General features: G+C 35.3%; 1 pseudogene; it reads right to left on the minus strand.

Moving 5' to 3' along the window:
• Window positions 1–314: 314 nt before the first annotated feature.
• LOC143531966 (uncharacterized) lies at window positions 315–10,086 on the minus strand (annotated as a pseudogene).
• Window positions 10,087–17,945: the final 7,859 nt, after the last annotated feature.

Genomic DNA, 17,945 nt, shown 5'->3' on the forward strand with positions numbered 1-17,945 from the left:
AACTATGAATCATCAAGGAAATATATATTTACCATTAAAATGCAATTATTTCCATATAATACATCTCAAATAGATAACAATTTCCATGTACACGGCACAATAATACAATGATGTGATGCCAATCATCAATCGTAAGTACGTGCTTAAAAAACAGAAGACCCCTCATTTGACTTTGAAATACTTAAATTATATATATATATATATATATATGGTATTCAATGATTTCAAAACGAAACATAAATCGACAAGTAATTAACCCATGCAAAAGTTGGGCAAAGTTTCTTAATTTTCCAGAGACCGCAGCAGCAGACAAATCAAGTTTTAGGTGGATTCAAGAAGCCATGCCTCTGCATCACATTCTTGGTTGCAAGAGCTGCCGCCTCACTCGGGCTCATCGTCCCTGCAGCCCTGAGTGCAGCAAACTCCTTAGCGATCTCTTGTTGCAACATGGTTCTAGCACTTCCAAGTGGATCCAGCATTGGCTGAATAGTGTTTGCCGTCTCAGAGACTTCACCTTTGCCACCTTCTGTTGATCCGATTGGTCCTTCGAACTGAATTCCTTGTGGAACATCACCATCCCTCAATGTAGCCTCCAGGTTTTGTATCAGTGGCACTGTAAAATTGATATTTGATATATATATATATATATGGTTAGGTTAAAATAAAAACCCACTTGAGTTGTGAAAACTCTAAAAACTTATTCTCAACCACTTGTTTTTAATTAAAGTTTGAATCATGTGGTCCACAATTAAAGTTAATAAAAAATGTAAACATAAATATAACTTTTTCTCTCTCCTGAAAACATATAAAAAAATTAGTAAAAAAATGTTAAAAAATAGCAAAACAATTTTTTTTTATGTTTCGATGTTTTGTATTAAATGTTACAACATATATTACGTGTGCAAAAAAAAAACAAAAAAAAAAAACAATGTTACATAGGGTTTTCGTGGGTTTTCACAACTCAAATGGGTTTTCATTCTATACTTCCCCTATATATATATATATATATATATATATATATATATATTCCAACTTAGTTTTCTTCTAAATCTTGGTTTGATGTGAACTTTCATTTGGTCAACGAGGACACAAATTTGGTTACTAGCCAGTGAAACAAGTGTACTTTTTTCTAAAGGATGTGCATATACGTGTACTACTATTTGTAACATTTTGCCTCTTATACCAACCAATACGTATTGTGTGTTTTGCTTACAAGGAGCTCACGTGCTGGTTTTTCTGTTAACCGGGTGGAGACTTCTTAAAAAACAATCTTAGTTGTACTCCCACCCGAGCACATTTAATTGTGGAGTTCTCCTCTCAACCACAGTCGTATTGTATCTAAAAAGTGTTAAGGATATTTGAGGTGGGACGTTATTATGTCCAATATCTCTACTGTGAGCAGAATATAAAAGAACGATATGGGATTTGCATAAGGTATTATGGCTAATTAGTTATCTTTAGCAAGTTATGTGTAATTGTAGTCTTTTGGAACATGGGAGTTATAGAAGGAACATTCTCTCTGTTGGTAGAAAATGAGACCATTCACATTGGCAACTATCTTTCTGAGTGTTAACTTCATTAGTTTTTTGCACGGTTCGGTGGTTTGGCAAAACCATTTCTTGATGGTATTGTTAATCTCTCGTGTAAACAAGTCGCAATTGGGGTGCGATTCTTGATCGTTCTTTGTGAAAATCGAAAGGGGGGTGGGGGTGGTGGCAAGTCGCATCCCCGTTGCGACTTACCTTTTTGAATTACGCCCCCTATTGCAACTTTCTTGAATAATGGCACCCCATTGTGACTTTAAAGAAGAATTGCACCCTCCCCCATGTGACTTACCTATGTCTACAAAAGATTTAACAAAACCACTTGGAAATCATGGTGGTTGCCAAACCACCTAACCAAGTAATCAGACCTAACCGTACTAGAACTCCAAACTTAAAAACTAGACTATATAACGCATACATTGGGTTAGTGGTTAGTTAGAAATTTAAGAAAGATTAATAACTTACTTATAAGAGGGGCCAGTGGACTACTAAGGACTTCATTAGGGAGGTTCAGAATATACTCAGGGATGGTGGTTCCAACCAGATGCTGTGAAACTTCATTGCTAAAACAGTTGCAATTATGCTTCAATATATTGTAAGTTTCCTGAGTATATCATGGGCCTATCTCCTTTAAATACGAATCAAACTCATCCTTTGTAACTTTGGTGACACCAAGATCAATCACTCGAAGTGGGGTCCCGTAAGGTGTGCTTCCAACAGGAGTTTCTTGTATCCCATCTCCAAAATAATACTCGTTACCGAATATTGCTATTCCCGTGTGCCTATTTTTTTATAAAAATGTTATAGATCATGTCACATTGTTGAATTTGAATATTTATAATATAACATGGTGTTCTCATTCATTCTATACAACAAACAAAGCTATATACCATATTCCTTCAATGGGCTTCCCCAAAAGGGAAGTTGAGACCTCCTTAGCTAGCCCTTGGCTCAACTCATACACATGCAAGCTCACCTTTTGACCCTCCTATAGATAGAACTCAAAAGTGGTTATGTTATTTTACAAATGGACCCCACATCGATAGTATAAACATTTTATTTTACAAATTTTTAGTGATCTAATGTTTGTGAAAAGCAATTTAACAGGTTGTATGCATGATTAGAATGCCTCATGTGACTTTGACTCGTTTCCTTCTTCGAATTTAGCTCAACTTATATGTTATTGATGTCGTTTTTTTTATATGTAGGTGCTAGGATGTTTTTGAAACATGTTCAGTTTCTAGGCAGTTCGCTACCTATAATTTGAAACATATTTAGGCAGTCCGCTACCTATTGTTTGAAAATACGTTTTGCAGATGAACAAAAAAATGAAAGGATTACAGCATAAAAAAAATTAAAGAATAGATAGAGCATATCGTACCCCGGCCATATCTCAACAATCAAATGTAAACAGAAGTTCGAGTTACGATGATGTCTTGATTGATTTGAACAACAATAAGCGTTGTTCAAACAAAACTGAATAGCAAAGAGAAATAAAGCATTATCAGCATCAAAAGAAATGTGATCACAAACAACAAAAACATACAAAATTGCTCAATCTGAACATATTTCAATGACAATTAAAATGATAATGACAATCAAATCTTTTGCCAAATTTGAAAACCGATTAATAGACCAACGAACTAACAAATGTTATTAAGAACAGATGAATTAGGAAACGAGACGATGAAGGTCTTACAAATTTTGCATCAAAGAGAAGGGTGGAGAGAAAGCAATAACGTTGGGAATGAATTTATATAGGAAGAGGAAGAAATTAGGAACGATTGGATCTGTTGATATTCTAAAATATATGGACGTATGGAAAGCATGGATTAAATGTGACCTCTTGTTTGTTTTAGGAGGTTGACATTAAGTCACAATATTCCCTTGATTAACTTCTAAATGGCAAATGATTAATTGAGGGGTTATAAATATTTAATTTGTTCTTTTTAAGATAATACATAACATATATAGGTTGCATCTAAATCCATCTATTTGCGAATAATAATAAATCAAACCCAGCGAATGGGGGCTAGCTTATTTGGTATCTCGCTTCTTAGGAGTATTGTAACTTTGTCACTAACAAAAGCAAAAATGATAATAGCTAAGTCAAACTTGATTTTAGTTTGATGAATTAAAAATTTTGATGAGTTGTATGTTTGAGGTACAAATTCGGGCCTGATACACTATCTCGAATTTAACTTTCAAAATTTTCTAAAAAATAGACAATCACTAATTGATAAGCGACGAATACAATAAAAATCTTAAAGAAAATAACTATTTGTCTAATCAGTCAGCAGAATGATTATCGGCAAATAGCTTAAACTAAAAAGGAGTCTTTCACTGACTTATTAAGGAACAATTAGCAATATAATGAATGAATAATGACATAATGTTATTTAGGAAGTAACTTAGTTAAAAACAAATTGTTTTTTTCTTTAAACTTACAGGAACATAATAGTAGCTTGAGGTTGCCGGTGAATTTTAGCTCCACTGGCGTGGGAGGGCAAGTGAAAATTTGAGCTGAATGTCACAAGGTCTCAAATTTGAATATGATTCAAACCGGGTTTTACCGCAATGGCCCGTTGGGCTGCGGGTTTTCTCTGCGACACGAGATGTCGCTGTCCGCGATTGCGGGCATATGAGGTCTCTTTTTGCGCGTAGCCGTGCTTTTATTCGTTGGTCGTTCAAGAAAATTAGTCGCTTGAGGTCTAAGCTACTGCGCGCTCTCTCTTCCTCTATATATAAACTAGTTAGTTTTGTTTGGATATTTACACGATATTTGTTAATATGTTTAAAGACCAAAATGTATTTGCGGGCATTTTATATGTTTAATTGTCTCCTTATAGTTAATACCCGAAGGTTAAAATTCAAAACACCTTTTGTTGTTTTATGAAAATTTTTATTATATTTGTCAATATTACCTCAAATCATTATTAAAGAACGTGTGTGATGTTCATTTTGATGTTTTACTATGTATGACAATATGCTAGAGTTAGCATAATATCAGTCTTCTGCTCGCTATAATTCGTGTTTTTAGTACGGTACCTGATTATCCCGTACTAGTTTGTTATCATTTATATTTGTTAGTTTGTTAAAAGGTTGTCATTTAGAACACCGAATACATTTTTTTTCTTATGTTTTTATAGCTTAAATTCTCAAGAAAATCAAGAATATAAATAATAAACGTCAATAGGTTAATGGATTACTCTACTAACTATAAACAAAGAAAACATTTACGAATATGGCTCGTGTAAAACGAATATGTATATTTCGGCTAATACAATCAGGTATCACTCTATAGCATAATTTTCTCACACTGATCTTATCTTACAATACTAATAAAAGAAAATGTTGAATCTTAGGTGTCAAGCCTACATTTCTCATAATTTCTAATCCCATATCTCATTCATTCTAGCTATCTATGGGCCATGGGTCAAAATCATTTTGTCAAGCGGGTTATAACATAGTGTGACTTTTATAACATAGTGTCATTTTCATACCCGAAGTTTGACCAACTACGCAACTTTAGCATATTTTATAAATTTCTTGCAAATCCACACCCGACGTTTCCAAAACCATGCTATTTTAGTAATTTTTGTTAACCTATTTGTTTTTCCTTTAAGTATACATTAAATTAATTCATAACTATTTTGAGAATCACAATTGAAATAAAAAACTTTTTTTATTTTTATTGTTTGATAACTCCTGCATAATACACGGGTTCAAAAGCTAGTAAATAAATATTCTAAAACTAATCTTATTTGTGGTCTCTTACTCAACTACTAGGATAGTGGCCTGTGTTACACACGGGTGGAAAAAACTTCAAACGTCATATATATATAGCTATCATAAGAATTCTTTACACTGTTTTCTGCAAAACCACAACATGTAGGAAAAATATGTATAAATGGTGTGAATGAGAAACTGTATAAATATACAAATAATTGAATTGCTAAATTAATAGTCAGACCAAAAAAAGTAGCAAAAATTAGTTATAAATAATTAATTGTAGTCAAAGTCGGTTTTTAAATCATTTGAAAGGAAATAGTTGGTTATAATTCTAGAAAACATTAATTAGAGAGGTTATGATTCTAAAAAATATTAATTAGTGAATTATGTGGTAATTCTAAAGATTGAAACCTTGTAAGCTTATGTGGACATCCTATTTGAAGGCCATGTGGATACTTTGTTTTGCTTTAATAATATAGTAAGAAGATTAGCATTAGGATTAAAATTAACTGATTAATTATGTGAAAATTATAAGCATAGAAAGTGGATGGCATGGAACATTAGGTGGACACCCAAGGAGAAGGACAAGTGAACAAATTGGTTTTGCTTTAATATATTAGTTAGATTATATTAGATGTAATAAAGTCAAAGTAAATGTTAAGTTATGAATTCAAAACTTTAAATGTAACATTCGTATTTTGAGAATTAATAAATAATGGAAAGTTTTATTATTATCGGTGTGTTGTTAGTTTGGTTTGTGCGTGTTTGTATTTGGATAAGATTGGAATGGAGGTGGATGGTGGGGCCCATGGCTCCCTATATAAGGTCATTCCCCATCCTTTCACCATTTTTTTACACAACACACACACTTTCTCTCTAGCAATTCAGATTCGGATCCAAGCAAAAGGAAGGAAGAATCTTGGGTGTAAACACCATAAAACAACAAGAAGCACCACCAAGCTCCACGGATCTGTCCAGATCCGAACCTGAGACCAGCAAAAGGTGATTTTTGGTTTTAAAGGTTAAGTTTTAGGTTGGATTCGGCATGCAAGCCGATAGAAGGATAGATCGGGGTATATGATGGAAGAAAAACATGAACTTGATAAGTTATAACCCCACGAGGATGTTATATGGTAAAAATGTGACGTTTGGGCCTTATAAAACGCAAGTATACAAAGTTGGTACAACCCAAAACCCTTAAAAAGGGTAAAATCGGGTCCTAAGGAAGAGTCACGAAGTAAAATGGCCATTAAATGGTAAAAACGAAGAAAAAGAAGAATTTCGCATCGCATAAGCCATGCGAAGCGAAAAAGGCTATTTCGCATCGCATGACCATGCGAAGCGGAAAAGGTAATTTCGCATCGCACAGTTTCATGCGAAGCGAAACGGTTCCATGTGAAACGAAATTCCATGCATGCGAAGCGAAATTCTTCCATGCGAAATTTTATAAAATTCATTTTCTGATGCATTTTTTTAAAGGACTGTTAATGAAAATAAATTTTTTCCGAGCTCAACCCCAGCCAGGGGCGCTGCCCCTTGGACCCTGCTAGGGGCTGCCGCCCCTAGACCCCGCTACCAGGGGCGCTGCCCCCGGACCCTCGTTAGTTTTGGGTGTCATTGACTTAGATGTAAGAAGTAGTAGTAATGGATATTTGACACTCGTAATACGTTATACAGTTAGCCGTGCACAGCTAAAGAAGGGCATTACTATTAACGGCGAGAGAAACCGACTTCAGGTGAGTTTCTAGCCCCTTTATCCGTTATGTTTTTGGGGCTATGTGCATACTCCTTTGTGATAGTTGTTAATACACTTAACTTAAGTGGTAAGTGTATGATATGTGTATGATATATGTATGACTAAGTATTGAATGTTATTATGGAATGTTTATACCAATGAATATATACATATACGTATATACATGACCAGAAGATATGTAAAGTATGCATGAATGAAAATGAATGTATGATCGAGTGACGTGACAGGTATGGTTATTGGAGACAAAGGGACCAGACCCTAATAATATCTGAGACAGAAGGGATCAGACCCTAATAATATCTGAGACAGAAGGGACCAGACCCTAATAATATATGTGATGGTAGAGATAGAATAGCCTATGGTAAATCACAAGGCCTTATGAAAGAAAGTATGTAAGCGCGTGTGCATGTATATAAAGTTTGTATGAAAGAAGTAAGAGTAAATAAGGTATGAATACGTATCTTCGGATGCGTATGAGTAAGGATATGAATGTATTGTATGTTAAATGATTAACTAGAACTCACTCAGCATAGCTGATTTTTAGTATGCACGCAGGTAAATAGGTTGAGGCAGCTGGCTTAAGGAGGGACACGAGGCATGGACTGAAGAGACTGGCATCCATGATGAAGTGTTATGACTATTTTAGTTAATTATTTATGAAAAGACAATTTGTATGTTAAGACAAGAATGAATGTTTTGTAATGTGATGTTTGAAGTTTTTAATTATTCCGCGAAGTTTTTTAATTTACTCTGATTTTAGAACTGTGCTTATGAGTAAATCCAACACCAAAGTAGGGTTACCGGGAACGGGGCCTTACATTAAATTTTAAGTTTGACCATTGCTTGTGTTATATATTGGTTTAAATGCTAATTAGCATTAGGATTAAAATTAATTGATTAATTATGTGAAAATTATAAACATGGAAAGTGGATGACATGGAATATTAGGTGGACATTCTAAGAAAAGGACAAGTGAAAAAATTGGTTTTACTTTAACATATTAGTTAGACATGTCCTGATTAGGTTTGGGCTTTCTCATAGAGTTTGGGTTCGTTTGTGAACCGTAAATTTTATTCTGTAACTTCGTAGTTTTAAATTTGTGTGTAATAAATAAGTAAATCAACGCATCAAGAGCTATAGTTATGTGATCCTCATTTATTCTTCTTTACTTAAATCTTAATAAATAAATTCGCTTTCCACTTTACTTTCTTAATTCCTAAACCTTTATTATTATCATTTACTTTTTTTTTCTCTTTAAATAAGTTGTTTTCTGCCTTTTCTTCTTAGGAAAAAAAAGGATGAATATCGCTCATTTTAATCGCTAAAGTTAATACTTCAAGATGAGTACTACGAAAATCCCTTCTCTCTAAATAATAGATTAATTCATAAATTAGAATAAACTACTATTAGGAACTGAATTTTAGATTAGTGTAAGCATTTATGGAAGCATTTAAGCATTTACAAATTTCCATGCACAAATGCATCATTTTCGATTTGATTCTTTTACTTATTGTTTTATCAGAAAAATCATTTACAATTTTAGCTTTCCAATGTATTAGTTTTCAAAAATAATTCTTGAAATTGTTTTATGCCTGAATTTGATTCTGTTTTGCACATAAATAAATCAAGTTTCTGTGTAGGCATTTTTTAATTTTATTAATCTTCACTTAAACGCTTAATATCATTTACTCTAATATAAAGTGGTGGGGGCGGAAGCGGGTAATGGCTTTCGGGTAGGTAGGATTCATGGGAACACCGCTGCCACCCCCACATTTAAAGCCACCAGATATATTTTCCGGATGATAGAACCAGCCTACTGGCCATCAACAAAATATAGTCATTCAATGGTTATATTTCATATTTGCTACTCATTTTCATTTAATAACTTCCAGATTAAATACACTCATCTCTTCCATTTTAGACACACTCTACAAACAAACAAAAAACACAAGATTTCTACTCAACTTTTACACATCCTCTACTATAAGCCCAGTTTATCAGTCACCACGTAGTGTCGAAGACCAACTGTCCCAATGTATGAAGACAACGAGGATGGTGAAGATGTGCCTGAAACACAACAATACTATCAAAACGTGTCACATCGGGCTCCACGGGCCTAGGCGTGTGGCCAACTGTTGGCGCATGTTTTGTAAGTATATCAGAGTATTTGTTGAAAAGCAGAAGTCGTTTTCATTAAAATATTGTTATATTCAAAATATCGGTAAACGGAAGTCTTTTTTATGAAAATATTATTATATTCAAAATCTCGGGAATTAAATACCCACATTATCTTACAAAAGAGTTTAACCTGAAAAACGATAATTTACATCTTTTAGAATCATCGAAAGCTTCATCTGAGCCATCAAATCACTTAGGTGCTGTTTGTCTTTTAAGAGGTAAAATGTCTGCAGTCTGCAGACCACATCTGCAGTCATCTGTAGTAGAAGAGGTGGACCAAACCTCTGCAGTCTGCAAGAAGAAGACTATTTGTTTTTTAACGTCTGCAGACTGGTAAAATAAAAAAGAAATATTTAAGCTGAAATTTAAATAAAAAATTCATTCAACATCGAAATTTAAATAATAGTCAAACAACAGTGCAATAATATTCATAAAGCAACAAGATCATTTTTTTCAAATAATCTATTCGGTACTTTGCATTAACTGCTCCGCAATTTCATCTCGTAACTGCGTCATATACTCACGATCTGATGCAGTGCCATGCGCTTCAACCTCGTCTTCATCAGCAACGTGCACATGAGTATTTCTGAATGACACATCGGGTTAATCGTATTGTTCAAACAACTCATCGCTCAAACCTTCTTTCCTAATAAAATTATGTAGCGCGAAACATGCAACTGTAAGGTTCCTTTGTGTCTCCAACGAAAACGGTGCCATCCTCTTCAATATAGGGAATCGTGCTTTCAGGACACTAAAAGCACACTCAATGGCGTTCCGAAGTTTTGCATGTGCATGGTTAAATTTTTCTTTATTTGTCAATGCACATCTCCGACGAAAATCTCCAAGCCAATACCTCACATTACGGTACGGAGCCATAAATCCTTGTGTGTGTGCATACGCGGCATCACAAAGATAATATTTCTTTGTAAAGATATACAAGTTAATTAGATTATTAAACTAAAATAGAAATATCTAACAAACAATAAACATACCTGGTGGTGGAAATGGGAATGGCACATGTGGATCTGATAATGCCTCTGATAATGTTCTACAATCATGTGCTATCCCTTCCCAGCCAGCCACGATGAAGGTAAAAATCATGTTGAAGTCACAAATTGCTAATACGTTTTGATAACAATCCCCTTTTCCCCTTCATCTATATAAATCTAGTTCCTTAATAGGGACAACGGCATGTATCAATGTTCCGTCTAGTGCACCAATCGCTCCTCTAAAAACCCGTCGTAGCCTCTTATTATGTCCCGGAATGTTTGGATTCAGATTGAAAGAAGTTGGTACTATCATATCTTTGGCGAAAAGCATCATTTTATCCAACACCTCATAAAAAAATTTATGAATTGTTTGCTTTGAGTGTTGAAATCTACGCTTGATAACTACGTAACGTTGATTATGACCGATTATCATCAAAAACATAGCCATCTTCTCCTCGACCGATACATGTTTACTATCATTTAACGAATAATTTGTCCTAAAAAGTGCACATAGTCGAACAAATGATTCACGAGATATACGTAGCAATTCATTGCATTGTTTGGGATTTCCTTGCAATAACTCTAACGTGTATGTATGCCCCGTCATAGCCGAATCATTGTCTCGCATTCGTTTCAAACCCCTCCTCCAAAAAAAGCGGATATACAAGTACATAAGAATTACTAGAAGTAATTTCTTATCGTGATCCATTATGATACTATGATAATAAAACATAAACAACCATTAAAAATAAACATCCATTAAACATCAACAACAACAATTAACATAAACATCAAAACAACCAGTCTACATAAAACCAAATAAACCCAAAAGCATACAATGCCATCGATGCATACAATGTCAACATAAACCAAACAATCATTCAACATAAACCAAAAGCATACAATGTCAACATAGCAAAAACAAATCTAAAACCCCCAAAATACCAAGTTCTTCACTACTTTAATATTCCTAAACCTATACCCGTCATCTTGATCCACCCTTTTAACATTTCAGGAGTATTTGGCAATTCCATCCATACCTCTCTCAATTCCATCATTCCAAATATATGAAAAGCGGCTAGAAATAGAGGGTCCGACCCTTCTAACCCAAGCAAGCTTAACTTCTCCTTACATTCACGAACGGTAGGCCCATCTTTGCCTTTAACCAAATATTGTAAGGCCTTTTGCATACAACTACTAAATCATCAATAGTGACAAATGATGACTTTGAGGTTTTGGCCCTTTTATTTGGATTAGGCTCGGGGTAGGCTCGGGTGTAGGCTCATGTAGGTTCAGTAGTAGGGTCAGGAGTCGGGTCAGGAATAGTGCCAGCATCATCATCTTCAGTGTCAACAAAAACGTTGTCCGTAATCATAAGTTGTTGGACCCGGTGACAACAAGAAGAGGTGGAACCAACCACTAATGTTTGGGTTGAGGTCCACTTGCGATTCCCAGTGGCAATATTACCATCAAATAATCGTGCACAAAGATTTGGAAATAGCAATGGGGTTGTTTTTAATGATGCAGCCTTCGGATGTCCCTAAACCCAAAGTAGAAAATGGCATAAGTTTTTGTTTATAACTACATATTAAAAAATAAAATATATGAACATACCTTCTTAAATTCCTCTCATTCCTCATTTGTTAAGTTGAACGTGTTCGTTTGAGCATTGTAAAGGTTGTCGGCTTTGTTTTTAAATACACCCATCCTATGTATTTGGCTTTAAGATTATCATAGGCATTTTTCATTTGTTTTTGATTCAACTCCAACCCAAACTTTTCCTTAAGAACATGCCCTAAGTTGTTCCATGAATCTTTTTGCAAACTCAAACCTTTTCTACCCACCTTGTTTACCTCTTCAATGGAAGTCTCTAATAAGCATTTTAGATGCCCATTTGACCATTGTTGTTTCTCTCCCATTTCTATTAATCAACAACCAAACCTAAACATAATCAATATTCAACAACAAAACATAAACCTAATATAAGAAATCAATATTCAACAACAACAAACCTAATATAAGAAATCAAACCAAAACATAATCAATATTAAGTGGTTAATTAACATTAACCAACTACAAAACTTAAACCTAAGTATCTATCTAATAAGATTCATAAGTTAAACCTAAGATAGAAAACAATTATTGTTTCAATGTACAAACCTAATATAAGAAATCAAACCAAAACATAATCAATATTCAAGTGGTAATTAACATTAATCAACAACAAAACCTAAATCTAAGTATCTATCTAACAAGATTCATAAGTTAATCCTAAAATAGAAAACAATAATTGTTTCGATGTACAAATCTAATACAAAGAATCAAACCAACACATAATAAATATTCAAGAAGCTTACCTTGTCAAAGAAGGTGCAGGACGGAGCAGCAGCGGCGACCGGAAGTGGAGAAGCGGCGGCGGAACTGGAGCGACGGCGGCGCGACACTGGAGCGGCGGTGGAGGTCGCCGGGGTGGAGGAGGGGAGGAGATGAAGGGGAGATGGTAGGGGAGGAGAAGATAGAATGAAACGGGCTAGGGTTTCGAAGAAGATAAAATATGAAGAAGATGTGAAAAGAGGTTGGTCCATGTCTTCTAGGAGAAGAGGGCGCGAAGACGTTTTTTAATGAAATGTCTTCAGAAAAACAAACAGTCTTCAAGGCTAAAGGTCTGCGCGTGGTCTGTGCGGCGTAGACATAAGAGGTCCTGAAGATCTTCTCACAAAAAACAAACACAACCTTAATGGCTACATCCTCCATCTTCTACCCTTGATCCTGATTACTTGTAAAACAGTTTGTAAGATATGTCAGCAACACATGCTGGTAAACACGTTGACTCTAAAACATTTTATGTAAACCTTTAGTTCATACTCGAAACAATTAGTGACCCTGTAGACCAGCGTACTAATTATATATACATAGTCAAGCCCACACAGTTGTCACACCCTAACTTAGGGCATATGAGTGTGACCAATAGTTGGTACCCATTTTGTAAATTTATCAGTGTTTAAGATTGTAAAGCGGAAGTCCTGATTAAAATATTATTATATTTCAATAGCGGGAATTAAACACCCGCTAGTTAATACAAAAGTATTTAACTTAGAAAACCATAATTTGCATTATTTAAACAACAAAAACTTCATCTGAGCCATCAGATCGTCTAATGGCTATCCACCATCTCCAAACACCTATTCCTAATTACATGTAAAACAGTTTATAAAATACATCAGCAACACTTGTTGGTGAACACGTTGACTGATGTGCTTGAAGTAGTTTAATAATTATTAACTAAATTTACTAAAAATAAACACTAAGTAATACTCTAGACTCTCTAAAACTCGACTAAACTACTAATCGGCAAGTGAACCGATCGACTCTAGTAAAGCTAAGTAAGTCCGGATATCGAACCCACGAGACTCTCTAAATTACGTTTATTAGCTAATTAGACTCGACTACAAAACACGACTTATTAATTATATTTGTTTGGAGGATTTTTAATTAAAATACTAATTAATACTATAATTAAAAACTAATTAAGAAAACAAGTAATTCAAACGAAAGCAAAGTTTGTTATTAAAATAAGATGATGATGAGAAAACTACCTAGGCTAGAATCCCCTAAATTTCAGTAATGAATTGACTCGGGAAAATATTTAGTTATGGACTGGGATCGTAAAATAGACACTAATGAGAAAACCTGAACAGGAATCCTGACCCTTCTCAAGAGAAACCTATGGATTTCTAACAAGTTTTAACGCACACCAGTATTAAAAATCAAGTTCGCTTACGGTCACCCAATTGTTTATAATTTAGTTCCTTTATTCGAAATCCTACCTTACAGCACGGAAATCAAAGGCAGTTTAATATATCAAATTGATTCGATAGACAAAGTTAATCAATCAAACCTAAACGGACTCCTTACGAAGAACTAAATCTAGCAATCCTGATCAACAAAGACCTATCAATAACCTAGCACCTTACAGCTATTTAGGTTAGCAGCACACTTAGGTTTATTTAATTAATAATTATTATTCTTATGATCTTAGTGCACATCAATCATAAAATAATCAAAAACACAAAGTAATTGACCTAACAGCAACCTATCATAATGACAAACAATATTCTAGGCAACTATGGAATAATAACAATTAATCAAACAATCCTAAATATCCATACACATCAATTTAATATAAGTAAACCTTTTACTAAACCATAAAAACCATAACGCGAATAAATCCCAAATCAAAACACAACGTCAAAGTAGGTTCATCATAAACCTAGGCAGTCTATAAAGTTTAGCCTAGCATCTTAAAATCAAACAAAACAATAATAAACAAAATCATGGCGAAACTAAATAAGAACGGAAGAACAAAGGCGATAAACCCGGAGTCTTCGTCCTTGACTATTAAACACTTCGCCGGCTGATTCCTCGACTCCAAAGTTGCCAGAAACTGACCTCGGACGCCTCGGAACTCACCAAATTCGTATGGAACTTCAAGGTATGATTACGGGTGAGTTTAGGGGTCTTTATATAGGCAACAGGGGTCCAAAAATAGGTTAAGACGGTTAACGATGGAAGATTCTGGAAACTGGACACCGTCACCACCACTCCGCGCTGTGCGGCGGGCTCTCCCTCCCCTGTCGCGTGGTGCTTCGGTCGGGGGGGGGGGGCGCCTGGTCCAATCTGGTCTGGTCCGGTCCGGTTCGTTTCCTGATGCGTTGGTTCTCCGGTTCGGCTTGTTTTTGCTCCTTTTTCTCCCTCTTTTCACCGGAATTAAAATCCGAAACCTACATTATTCAAATAAGTTAGTAGTATATAAATCCTAATAAAAACCGAACATAAACTAATAAAATATTAAATAAATATACAAGGGGTTTATGTATAATAAACGTTATATCATTGACACAAATATTTTATATACCTAATTATCCCATCGGGTATCTTATGACCGGCCCATCGTGGCATAGGAAATAACTAACTTCTGAAAGTTTGATTTACTATTTTAAACTCCAGCTCAACTCGAAACCCCTCAGCAAACACCGCAGTGTTCAGTGTTAGAGTACTTAGCAACTATCAATATACACAAGATCATTCTCCACTCGAATATTACTTAGATCCATCTCAACGTGGCGGAGGAATAACCAGGCGTGGTGCGGTGTGCCCACCATCTATCCACATATGCAAGGATCCAAACAAACATATATGATAAGCTGAGGGTCATCGATTACCTTTTCTTATAAAGTTTTAGGGATACTTAATTCAATGTAAACATTTGTAAGAATCATTTAAAAAGAGTTATAAAAAGTTTGAGCGTATTCACGCCTCTAGAGAGTTTAGGCATGGTCATTTTGTCTCACTAATTTATGCTTGCTCGTTACCTCCGACCTATAGTACGAGAATAACCTTTTGTAAATAACTAGATCAGCGATTTAGCTGTAGACCTGTAGTCTATTTGCATAACATTTATCTTGATGATTATTTCTTTATAAAATTATAAAATATATGGACCTTTAGTCCCTTTTTGTTTTATCATTCATATGCTATGTTTCGTCTTCATGGAAAAACGTATTTACCGGGTTTCTTCCTCAAGAAGAAACGTATATACAGGGTTTCTTCCTCAAGAGAAAACAGTATGAAAACTTTGTATTATAAGGAAATAATATTTGGATACACCCCTGACTTATAAAAACTATATTTTAACTTATCTCTAATCAAGGTATGGGTTATGCCCCCGACTAGGGTCTAAACCAAATATAATAAAATAATTGAGGCAGAATCCCTACCTTATAATGACACTTTATAATAAATGTCTAGGCCATATGCGGGCAACGCTCCTACTTATCGACGGGTATTTGAAAGAACAATTCAACAGAACTTCTACTACTTGCACAGACTTCGAGAAACAAACGAGTCAGATTATCGGGACGTGGCCACACATCTAGGTTGAGTGTGTTGATGCGATGTGTGGTGTGGTGAAAAAGTGCTAAGTTTTTCAAAAGTTTTATTTCACAAAATATCGAGTTTTAAATTTATAGAAATGATTTTTATCTACACACAAATAGGCAAGTGTACCTATCGTATATGTAGAATAGTATCGGTAAGAATCAAGTATCGGTCCATTGTAACGTCCTTATTTTACGAATGACTAGATATATGAAATAGGTTTTCGTTTAAATTAAATGTCGCGTTACACATTTAATTAATTAAATAATATGAAGAGAATGGATAAGATTAGGATATTGTATTGGACTTAAAAATAAATGTGGGCCTAAAAGCCTTTGGGCTTGCCTATTTAAACCCTAAAACCCTAATCTTATCCTTATCCTTATCATTTTACCATCATTCTCCAATCATTATCACACCCATACACACACAAAACCTTCTGTACACACCTCCTTTATACCTATTCAAGATTTTTAGAAGATCCGGTTAAAACTTCAAGTGAACAAGGTCAATCCAATCCATAAGGTACTCGTGTATTAAATTATTAATATTCGTTTCATTCTCATCTCGTTTCTATTTTAGATCCAATAGTGAATGAATAAACGAGCCTGAAAGCTAGACATGAAAATGAAACAAACTTATGAAACCGACATAAACGAACCAAGTAAAAGAATGGGTTTTTGTCTAAACTGATTACACATAATAATACAAGTAATAACGAATGAATCTGGTTCTCTTTAATGAGGTCCGAGTAACCCCGGACTAAACCCAGTCCACTCGAGATGGGATGGGGGTTCGAGTCCCGCGACGGTTGAGTAGAGATAAACAAGGGACGGTTCAGGCCACCGGCTCAGGTAGTTAGCGTGGGAATAAGGAACCCGGACCCTTCAACTGGTGCATCAAACCCGCGAGATCCGAATCCAACTGGAACGGCCGAACAACCCCGAACCAGCTGTCAAGCAACCTAGTTTGAAACCCCTGTGCGAACCAAACTGAAAACCCTCGTGCGAATGGTTTGTAAGAAGTAAATCGCACGACCATGCGAATGGTTTTCAAGAAGGGATTCGCACAGCCGTGCGAATAGTTTGTAGAAAAGGATTCGCACAGCCGTGCGAATTGTTTGCCCAAATCTGAATCACATAACGTCATCGTGCGATTAGGTTGGTGCGAATCGTTGGCGTGCGACATGACTCGTTCTCGTGTGCGACCGTTCTATGCAAATTAGTTAGAGAAGGCTCGGATTCACCCGTACTCAACTGAGATGTCACCATTGTTGCCGGAAGTAGAGAACCATGGTGGCCGGAAGTAGGTGGACAGCGGCGGCAGATGTTAGAGAGTAAGAAAGGAAGAAGAAGGATGAAAAGGGAGGGGGAAGGTCTAGGTCGGGTGTTGGGACTTATATTTTAGACCGACGCATCGAATAATTATTATTATGGGTGAAATTAATTAATATTTTTGGTCTCAACCAACGGTGGATGGCTTAAAGACCAAGACATGCTAGACTAGTATAAATAGATGTATTTGTTAATTGTTCTAGCATGAGTGTATTGTGTATTGTGTATTGTGTGAGATCTAGGGTTTATCTCTTTGAGTGAGCCGCCGCCTCCAGGATGAGCTCTCCTGGAGGTGGCTGATATTTACTGTATGTATGTGTGTATGTATGAGTGCTTTGTATGAAAACCTTTTGATGAATGAAATCATACTGCCACTTATTTATATTTGTGAATCGATTGCATATATTTGTTCATCCAGCTTATTGTTCATTGTAATCGATTCAGGCTCTCTCCCAAACACCACTCATCCGTCCAA

Source organism: Bidens hawaiensis, unplaced genomic scaffold (genome assembly GCF_021521415.1).
Source record: "Bidens hawaiensis isolate Kalapana, Puna unplaced genomic scaffold, B.hawaiensis_p1.1 tig00009311_1, whole genome shotgun sequence".
NCBI lineage: Eukaryota > Viridiplantae > Streptophyta > Magnoliopsida > Asterales > Asteraceae > Bidens > Bidens hawaiensis.